Source organism: Geospiza fortis, unplaced genomic scaffold (assembly GCF_000277835.1).
Source record: "Geospiza fortis unplaced genomic scaffold, GeoFor_1.0 scaffold166, whole genome shotgun sequence".
Classification (NCBI taxonomy): Eukaryota; Metazoa; Chordata; class Aves; order Passeriformes; family Thraupidae; genus Geospiza; species Geospiza fortis.
In genome coordinates this window covers 2,155,718-2,166,964 of record NW_005054310.1, presented here as the reverse complement: position 1 = coordinate 2,166,964, position 11,247 = coordinate 2,155,718, and the positions used below count along the sequence as shown (strand labels likewise).

The 11,247-nt window shown below is 36.2% G+C and overlaps 1 protein-coding gene across 2 annotated transcripts in view; it reads left to right on the top strand.

The window, feature by feature from the left end:
* SYT1 (synaptotagmin 1) overlaps positions 1–11,247 on the top strand; it is a 255,317-nt gene that overhangs the window by 19,100 nt on the left and 224,970 nt on the right. Inside the window, exon 2 of one of the 2 annotated variants that reach the window (XM_031055591.1) lies at positions 5,526–5,577. The exons of the other annotated variant lie outside the window; for it this stretch is intronic. The gene's annotated coding sequence lies outside the window, so the exon portion shown is untranslated. The remainder of the gene's footprint in view (positions 1–5,525; positions 5,578–11,247) is intronic. 2 annotated transcript variants of the gene reach the window in all.

Genomic DNA, 11,247 nt, shown 5'->3' with positions numbered 1-11,247 from the left:
TGAATATAAATGCAAGTGCTATTGAACTCAAGCAAAGAAAATAGAGTGATACTTCAGGATGGCTTGAGACCTATGAATATGAGCTGTGCTTCATTTTAAGACATGATAGTATGATACCACCATGGCTCTCAGTGAAAAACTGGTTAATGTGCAGCCTGCTTTGGGTGGTTCACTTCTCATTTTGAAGTCCAGCAAAAAACAGGTACATATCTTGGTGGGTTTGACTTGGTTTCTTACCACATACTCTGTGTTGTCATTATTACACAGGATCAGAATAATGAGAACATCACCTCTAACTAGGGAACTGTGTTCTCAGACTGAGAAATGCACCACCTTGATAGTTCTGCCTCTCACATCCCCTTGTAGTATCCTCTACAGCCTGTTGGCCTGCTCTGGTTGTGCAAAATTGCAGGTTGTTTATAGTCTTTGTTTCCGACATGGAGCTACCAAGTTCAGTCTCAAAGTGCCATGTCTGCTAAAGAAATTTCATGCTTTCAGGTAGTTGTGTCATTTGGATGATAAAAACTTGTTATCCATGCTAAAATGTATTTGATGTAAAAAAAAAACCAACCAACCAACCACAAACACTCCAAAAAACAGCCATGTATTAAGATATAGGCACTGTGATTTTCAAAAGGTCTAATGCTTCTATGTTCTATTCCATGTCCAAATATAAACCAGCATTTCTTTTTCTGTTGCAGAAAGGTGCTTAATATTCTGAAATCAGCCATTTTAAAACTATTTCTATACCGAACTCAGAAATTCAAAATCACTTGTCATCACTTGTGCTTACTTCATGAATAACTGAAGCACTTGCAGGGATAATAATAAGTATGAATTGCAAACACTTCTGGCTTTGAAGGTTGATGCCACTGACAAGAAGTCTCTCATGTATGAACTGAGAAGCATCCACACTTTTACAGTGCAGTAGCCAAGATGTATATTCAGTAGTACAGTCATGGGAAAAAGGTACTGGGAATACAGAAATTGCATCATTCTTGCTTAGTGTTTGAAAAGAGTTAGTCAGAAAACCAGAAGAGAACAGGAGGTCAAGGAGCAAGGAGAATTAAGCTGAAGGAAATAATTGGGGGAGGAGTTTGGAACTGGACAGAAGAGTCAAAAAGAACTGCATTTTTTCGCATTGTCAGGGGATGAAAATTAGACACAAAGTGTTATGGAATAGATAAAGGAAAAGAGTTTAAGAACTGACTTAGGACTAGGAGGAGGAAGGCAAATAGAAGAAGAAAAGTGAGGATTGGAAGGAGATAGAAAAGACCCAAAGAGAGGCATAAAAGTTTTTGACCTGTTTGAAGAAGTTGCTATATCACATGTCAGGAGAAGAGGTGGAGATGAAGAGAACACCATATACAAGTAGAAGGTGGAATATTCATTAGGCCCAGAAAATAATGGTTTCTTAGCCAGGACAGGAACTGAGCTGAAAGAGGACAGAACAGATTGGTAGTGAAAGAAATTGATTTGATTCCAGCTTTTCACCCAAGGACATTCAGACTGAACAGAAATAGGAAATGGAATTTGGAGGTTATAGGTCAGAAGAAGAATGGAGGAGGAGGAGGAATTGAAAAATATATGTTCATTGAGCTGAAAATAGGTCTGTATTGTTTTAAAAGGAATCTCATATTTCATGAAATTCATCAGCTTCATCCTGACCTCAAGACATAAATCTTCTGTTAAAACTTACCTAGCAAAGAACTAGCAGGCAAATTTACTTTTTGGAGAGTACAAGATGTCTTTTCAGTCCCTGAGCAATGTTGTCAGTGCTATAAATACATCTATTTAAAAAGCATTTATTTTCAAATATTACAATCAAAATAGAAATAGCTTTGAAAAAAATCCACCAAATTAACTAAATAAAAACAAATAATATTTTTTCTATGTCAATGTTTAAAAAGTTCTATTTCTTGAAAATTCAGGAAATTGATAGCTAAAAGAGAGCATAAATCTTTCCTTTTTTATTTTTTTGTCATGACACAGTATAATGTGCAAGGCTGAGGAGCCAAACTAAATGGAAGTTTGAGCAATTAACAGCAGTGAGGAGGATGGTTATTATCTGATGCAATGTGTTCTTGCTATAGCAGTGACGAAGATTCAGTATTATTGACCAGCCTTGCTTGTACAAGGGGAATGTACAAACCCAAACCAAAAAGACAGTTCTTCTCTCAATAACTTTTCAGGTTAAAGATAAAAAAAATTAAAGATTAAAGCAAAAGGCACTCCTCAGGCTAATACAGGAGGTAGCTATAGACAATGAAAGCAGGCTAGATTGTCTAAAATTATGTCTGCTTTCAAGCCGCAGTAAGTTTTATAAAATTTCCATTTAAAAACATGCTCATGGTATCAGTGTCAGTATTACAAATGTACTTTCGTGGTATAGGAAAAGGCATGCTGGATGAATGACACGAAGGACCCATTTTATATTTAATACATAATTTTCCTAATAAATGTTCTATCTGTCAATGCAGTATTTTTTAAATAATTAAAGATTGGTTTTTTCCCCAGTGTCATTTTGCACAACTCACCAGAAGACCCCATTCAATATCAAAATTAGTTACTTGAAGTGTTTTCAGGTGTATGGGTAGTTTTCATTACAGAATGTCTTTTTTACTTAAAAAGGAATGAGAAATTGCTGGATAGCAGAACCAACCTAACCTTTTTCCCTAAAAAACCTGATTTTCCAAATCTGATCTCGCTAATGTTGAAATGAGTTTTCATGGATTTTGATACTCTCATTCGCTTCCTTTGCATAGGGTTAGTTTCTTTCACATTTGGAATCTCTGCTTCTATCTTTAGTTTTACAAGAAATATGAAAATTCTTTTCATCTCTTTCACAAATCACCAAGACAACCATAAAGTACTAGCATTTGAGAGATAAAAGGTATTTAATGGCAATGAAGTTTTAGAGAGTTCTTTAAATTTGGCTACTAGAATTTGTCTGTACATAAAGAAAGGATTGACAGGTCCTCTCATTTTATTGACGATTCAAATTTAAGTGTAAGAAGCTATAAGACACATCTTGTATAAGAATATTTAGCATAGATAAGAAGACTCAAATGTAAGTGTTATACTAGTATTATATATTAGTCTTCTAGAACTTGTGTTCTTTCCTATTAATACATCAGGTACCTTTTTGGTACTGGTGTGAATTTCAATGACAAAGAACTATCTGTAGTTCTCAAAAATAATATCTCATGGATAGGGATAATTTAGAGGCAAAGGACCAATCAGGGCAATTGAGGATATTGGAATATTCTCTATAATTTTGTTTTATTTTTAAAAATAAAAGAAAATTATAGAGAATATTCCAATACCTGAATTTAATTATGATTGGCTTGAGAAAGTAAAAGATAAAGACTTTTCAAGAAAAGCCCAAATTATTTTTTATTTCATAAGATAATATTTTTTTCCTTGGAAGACCGCGATTAATTGCTCTAGGACATTTTAAACTTAAAATTTTGGCAACATAGGATCATTTTTAGTTTCGGAGTTAAATGCTAGTGAAGATGAGTGTCTTCTTACAATTTTAACGCTTTGAAGAGAGAGAAAAAGAATCTCTAAAATAATCTAAAAGCACTTCTTTATATCTGTATAATCACTAGCAACAAATGGATGAGGCATTTTGTTTGAGATATCAAGGAGTGTAGCCAAAAGTTAAGAACGAAACTATTCTGGTTAGCATAAGAGGTACCACAACCAGTACTGACCAAGTGAACAACAGGTTGTTCAGGTCTGTATGGAAGATGGAGGAGGTGATCCAGCCTCTCCTGCGTGCTAGAATTGTAGGGATTTTAGCATTTGTTTGTTTACCTTTTACTACCATACTGAGGGTGGGATTAATTTCGAGATGATGGGACTACAACATGCCAAAATTAATGGGTTTTTCTTGTGTTATATCTATGTCGGATAGTGTAAGAAAATAGTACTTGAGATAGATTGCCTATCTCAGGGCATGCTTCATCCACAAAGAGAATTAAATTAAAATGCAGCCATCAAAACACAAAACTGTAAGCATCCCTGAGTGTTTTTGTCATTGATTTATTGTCAGAAACCATCTGGGCCTTTTCCACCGAATTTTACCGTTATGTCTCTCTTCTAGCTTTGACTGGGAGTACTGTTCATTGATTCAGTTACACGAGCGTATGTTTGAGTACAGAAGTAGTCTCACAGGTTTCCTGACTACTGAAAGTAGTTATCTGTGTGCTTAAACATCTTGCTGAGTGTCTTTACCTCTTCACAAGCTATTGCTATTATTTATAAATTCAGCATCTCACAGGAAAATCCTTCTGATCATGTTAAACAGGGTAAATATGATGTGAATAGATATTTGTTGATCTGGGGGGGAAGCATAAATGTTTAGAGCTGAGTAGTGATTGAAGTTAACTTGCCAAACGTAAATCTAATTAACCAAACATTTCATGTGCTAACTCCTTATAAATGAGGAGGAGAATTATGTAGGGAACAAAGAGAGCCAGTGTGAGGCATGAAGGATGCTTTGGAATGCAGTGTTATGGCATATGAAAACTGCACAGACTGGCTTTACTGACTCATTATATAAAATGGTGAAGCAGCCTAGTTGCTCTGTTTTGCAGTTAAAACAGTATAAAAACTCACAAAAACTACATGATTACTGTAGAAGGGCAAAGCTAATACAAACAGCTCCATTTTCCCTTCCATCCTACATATAGTGGAAAAAGTTAAAAAGTCCTGCCCCACCATAGTAGGCTCCGGGTATTTTCAACTAATAAATTATCTTGTTGTTGCAATGCTAAGTGACATTTGGATGTTCTTGAGCTCTCCTACAGCCCTCCAGTGGCTTAGAGATTTAGGTACCTTTTGACTCCTTGTGTGAAAAATTCAGGTGTTCTGCAACTTGTTGTCTTGGCAGAAGATTCAAGGCCATTCCAGCCTAGAGGTTTTTCCAGGGTTATCTGTGTTTGCTGAGGACTGAAGTTGGTGCCTGCGGTGATATCTTCCATGTACTAGGGAAATTAATTTCCTTGTTGTCTTACAGTTCCTCAGTAAGTATTGGAAGTCCTGGGACTTTCTCATTTTGTTCTTTGTCATTTCAAAGCAGTATTGATGTCTTAGGCTTGGTTATGAAGGAAATTGTAAAACTACACAGAATCAGCAAAGCCACAGATTGGTTTTGCTTTAAAGAAGGTAGGCTGAGCTAAGCAGGAAGATGAATTAGATAGTCTCAACAAAAAAAACCAAAAAAAACCCAAAAAAACAGAAAAAAAAAACAAAAACAAAAACAAAAAAAAAAACCCCACAACAAATCAGATTGTCTACTTTTTGTAGTAATCCTACTACTGTATACTACTGTAGTCCTCAGAAGTTTTTTTCCATGCTCTACCAAAAATTTCAGGCCAGGTCAGTCTTTAGTCAGCATTGAGGACCAGCTAAAGCCAGCAGTATTATCCTTGGAGCCCACAGAGGTTTAAAACTTTCCTTCAAGGTTCTTGGTCTGGCCAAACCTGACTGTTTTGTCTTGCCTTTTTTATCTTCAGGTGGTACATGGCCCTTGCTACCCTGCATCAAGGGGAAATACCAGCATCTGAGGTGGGTTTAGTGGGACTGCCATCTCCAGGGCAAGGCTTGCAGCTGTCTTCATGCAGAAAACTCTGCTGTGTGGTTGAGTAGATCTAACTCATGTGTATATATATATATGGAGAGAGAGAGACAGAGAGAGAGAAGATATAACTCATGCATAGTATTGCCTCCAAATATACTTTTGATGCCTAGTCAGTAACTGACAGCTGATAATTTATTTGGCTTCTGGCTCCTATGAAATGAGTTACCCATTTCATTCTGAGTGGAAAAGAACAGGGAGATATTATCTGTACTATGTAAATTCAGAAGACTCTGACACCAAGTTTTCTGTTGGTGTTTGGAAGACTAGTGTAAGTAAAGTGCTGTGTTTAATAAACAGGCCTATGGTACAGAATAGGCCAAATCAATATACTTAGCAGGCTTACAAAAGAGGTGTTCATGTACTGCTGCAGCATGGCCTTTTGCCTTCTACCAAGGTAATTATCACTATCAATTACAGTATCTTTCAATATCTATTTTAGTTACTTTTTTAAGCCTTCAGAAGGCATCTGGCCATAATAAAAGCATAGTATCCTGTTAAAGAATAACTCAGTCTCTGTGCGCTGTGTCCAGGCTGGAATGCACCATCTTCTTTTGTTATTCTTGCACCATAAATTCTGTAGTGTTTGTTGTTATTTCAGAATGGTACACTGATCTAACTGAAGGTATTTTGAACATCGTTGGTGTGAAAGGCCTCCCTGCTTTTGCACAGAGTGTTATAAATCTCTTTACTGCTACCAGGGAGGCATCTAAATTGGGCTCATCTCACATCTCCCCTGTGTAATTCAAGACTCTGTAGCCCATTATCTTAGATATGGATGATCTGTTATTGGTGATCCTTTGATAATATATATTTTTTGCTGTAATATCTCATGACATCATATTTTAAATGCTATACATTTTTATATATTCAGGGACTAAAATAATTACATTTATAATGTGTTTATTCACATATTCAGTTTTATGCTCATGCTGGTATAACTGCACCTTGTTATCCAAAGTAAATATTTCTGTCTCAACCTTTTAATCAGATAGAGAATATAATTCATGTCTGACGTAAACATGGGTATTAACTTAATCCAGTTAGTTATTGTTTGGTGTGCTATAGTTTGTAAACAAAAATTCTCAAGTAAATACAGAACATCTATATGCAATAGAGCTGGACCGTGATTTTTGGGGAAGCTGGGTAAATAAAGAGGGAATATGTGTGTGAGTGGATACAGCTTGACAAAGGCATGCATGCCTACAAATACAGGTAAGTGCTTATACATAAGGTACTGTGATTTCATTTAGGGCTACAAGAAATTCCTTATATGAGTATTTGAAGTTATGTAACACAGTGAGTGCAACAAGAAAAAAAACAGCAAAAAGAAATTCATTGTGAAGGGGAAACATGGAACAGTGAAGAATATAGAATTGTTGCTGAATTTACTTTATTACATTTAAACAATCCAGAAAATACTGTTAACAGTCTTGCAGTCCTTTGGTCCTTCATCTTTGTTTAAACTACTCCATTTGAGAGCATATTTCAGTTTTGGCTGAGTAATTCCTATGCTACTGAAAAGATAATACTTTGGGATTTAGTAGGATAAATGTAGCATTATTAGCAGTGGCAACTGAACCACATTAAATGTATTATGAGACATGTTGTTTCTTTGTAATACCACCTTGCCCAGAGAGTCAAATGTGATGAGCCATTTACAGATGAACAGTAAGAGGCACTTGTAGCTTCAAAGACTTTTTAAAACAAAATGGTGAAGGATATTTAGAGAGTGGTGGGGTTTTTTTCTGTTTATAATGCCTTAGAAAAACAATCTTAAGCTGTTAGGGCCAAAGGAAAACTTCAGCTGTCCTGCAATATAAATCTGGAAATCAAGCAAAGTCCCAGAAGTGCAAACATTTAGTCCCCATGGCACGTGGTTTAGTAATGCAAAAGTAAGATTTTTAAAAACACTCAGGGTTGTCTTGATTCTCTCCTACTGCAGTTTACATTTTTATAGATGTAAGTTAAGGCCTAGTCCCTGTAGGCTGATCCATTTAAGTGCTGCAGGAAACTTAAATTTGGCAGCTTTCCTGCAAAATATTGCACACTTGAATCCTGCAAGGTCCTTCATGAGTTCTGTATTATTGTATCTGCTTTATTAGTAGAGAAACTCAACAGTGACATAAACGTGGTACCAGAGCAAGTCAGAGACCAATCCAGGGTTACATCTCTAGAGTTCTTGACTTCTAACCCTGTATTAGCTCCACTAATTCCATTTACCTCCACAATAACGGCATGGTGGGGTAAGGTGGAAAGAAGAAAATAAATACTTAGTTCAAGTAATCCTCAGCTCAACTAGTGTAAGATGATTTCAACTACCTACTTTATTATGCTTTTCCTGGTCCAGGAATAGCTGGACTTTACTATTTCCCTTAAAATATTTTAGAGCAAAACAAGGGGTTTTTGGTATCCAGGCACTACTTTCCTTCCCTGTTCTGTCTTGTTCTGCTTGTTTACAGTGCTGGTCATGTGCCAAATACTGTCAAGTCTTCAACCTTTCAGATGCTTCTCACTTTCTTCAGCTGTTTTTTTTTTGTTGGTTTTTTTTTTAAACAGTCTCAGTCTGCCTGCCACATTTCTCCAAAATCTACCTCTTAAGACTCCTCTTTGCTTTTCATAACGTTTAGTGGTCTCTTCCAATGATTTATGATTCATATTTGCAAAGCTAAAAATGAAATCAGATGTATTTTTCAACAAGCTAAGATAAGGGTATTATCTTTAATGGGCATGGAAGATGGCAGCTGAAACATCAAAAATCACATTGGTCTGTTTCTGTTGTTCTATGTCATTGCAAACTCACATTTTTCAGAGAGCACTGGACAAATTGCAAGACAAGCAGATCTGGATTTTTTGTCAAGCAAGAATTGCTTTGCAGTTAGGGTAATTTAATATCTCCGCTTCTTTTTTCTCTTATTCTTATGAGTGTGGCAAGATTCAGAATAAAAGTCCTTCAAGACAGTTTCTTACTGCATGCTCAAAGGAACTATTTAGGTGCAAAGAATGGCAACTATCAGCTCTGTTAGATGCTCATTTTAGTTTAAGGAGAAGGTGGAGAAGAAGAAGAGAAGGCATATCAGGAATGAACAAATGAAACCAGGGCCAGAGGAGGAGATACTTGATTTCTTTGTTATTTTCTCCTTTCTCCTACTCTTACTGTTTTCTAATCTCCTGAATTTTCTGATATATGAACAGAGAGCTTTCAGAAAGAAAATAGTTGACAGAGACAGACGTTAGATTTATTGATGTACCTGAATGAATCCATGATGTTCCTGTTTTAAGCTGTCAGGTTGTTCTGTTCATAAAGCAGCATTTCACATTGCACCCTGAAATCTCAATGTATCATAGAACTTTGCTGAAGACTGACACTGCTGTGGATTGTGTTACTGTATTTTAGGAGAATCAGTTTTGCTTAAGAGCCCTTGCTTCAGTTATTCTTGAGACAGGACTGTAACCTTATGGGCAAAATGCTGATTTTTGTCAAAAGGAAAATATATTGACAGTCAGCTTTGCCTGAGTATGCTGAATCTGCATATTTTATGTCTGTGCAAAGCATAGATTAGAAAATTGTCTGCATACTTCATAAGTGATAGTAGAAATTGATTAAAGCAAATGATTCTACCCTGTGCAATGAAGTACTTATGGTCATTACAATAATGCCAAAAAGTACCTGTCAGGTTCAGAAAGGGCATCTGCTGATTTGTTGACAGGCAATTTCAAGTTCCTTTTTTACAGAAACTCCTATTAAGAGTTTCCTTGAATGAGATGATTTTTAACAGATATTTCCTTTTTGCCAGATGCTGAAATGAAATTTTAGATACGTCATGTGGTGTTTTCTTGATTTGTTTAAAATCCATGCTGAGAGATGCTGTAACAATCATTCGCTGTAACAGTGTCTGTTATGCTGTCCCTTCCTATCTGTGAATGCAGTTATGCTCTCATCTGGCTGTTTATCAAAGCTGCACTTACATTCTCCTTCCTGCCCACAGTGTGTTCTCTTACATCTCTTTTGTTTAAAAAGCAGCAATATTGCAATGTGTTTAGTGGCACCTGCTAGATTCTGCATTGGATTATTCATCAGGGAACTTCAGCATGTCAGTGTTAACAAGCTTTCCTCTTTTGGCATAGGTGGCTAGTGTGATTGTAGAATTGAGGGTGGAACTGCAGGAACTGGAAAAAAGCACTGGAAGTCCCATAATCTAACTGCACTGTTGCTTCCCTGAGTTAGTCCAGGGTAAGTTTGCCTTCTCTAGGCCCCTCCCTAAAACTCTTCTACAGCCTATTTTAAGACTGTGTTCAGTATTAGATGTTCAGTGGCCAGGCTTCCTTTGTCAGAAAAACAGATGAGGCACATTTTGGATAATGATGTTTTGTGTTGAGGTAGAGTATGTCCTTGCCTCAAGATGATTCAGACATTTGTTATGTTTTCTAACTTTCTGCTTCTGCTTCTTCTGGGCCATGGGTAGTACAGATTGCTTTTGTTTCATAGACTTAGCTAATGTGTTTGCAAATTGCAATGAAAGAATCTCAGAAAATTACGCTATACATCAGTTGAGACAGAACAAATGGTTTTTTCCTTCAGACTGCTCCTGTGTGCTATTTGAGTGCAAATCAGTAGTTTTTATGAAGTGGCTGAAGCTTGGTCTGAATAAGCTGTATTTCAGAGAATCTAATAATCAAAAATTAAGCAGGTTTTGTCAAGATGGATAGGAAGATTAAATTAAAGGGTGGTTTATGTTAACATTTGTCTCTACAAAAAGGGAGAAATATTGCTATGTGGAATACTTAGCTTCGTTAGCAAAAGTAGCCCAATTAAAATATTTGCCCATATGGTTTTTTTAAGGATTTCAAATAGACCTTTTTTGAATTTTCCTTGATTTAGAGATGCTAACATTAAATGTGACGTGTGAGATGGTAATTACAAGGTAATTATTTGATTTTCACTAAATCGACATTTCCATTAGATTCCTTCTGGCAATGTCTAGCTGAGGAAGTTGATTTTATAGGCAAATACAATATCACGATGTCTTTTCTTTTCTCAAATACGTAAGGAACAATAATGATAACTACCTCTTTTAATGTTCCTAGCCATCTGCGCATCAACACTGCGCTGTCTGATGTGCTGCTTTTTGATTAAGCTATCAGATTTGCTGAATGTGGACTTGATGCTTCCTTTTTTTACTTTTATGAAGACTTGCAAAAGCACCACTTGTCTTTTATCCTCCTTTTTTTTTATAATATCTTTGCATGTAATCTGCAAGGATTGGCAGTTAAGAGCTTCTGTCACAGCCCAGTGTGACACCTGTGATTAAAAGACCTGCCTCAATTCCCCAGTCTCTAGGTTTCTGCTTGTAGCTTCAAGATGAAAAAAGTCATGATGCTTCAGTTCATCTTTACTATTGCAAAATCAGGCACCTGCTCATAATGTGTAAAGAAAAGCTTTAAAATACAGAAATTGTATCTCTAGAGGATGTTATGTAATAATGAATTTAGACCCAAATACCAGCAGCTATAGGCTAGTTAAAACTTTAACTGTGTTTCTATAAATGTGAAGATGAACTTTACTGTAGATACCAGCCCAACCCTGTTAGTTGACCAGG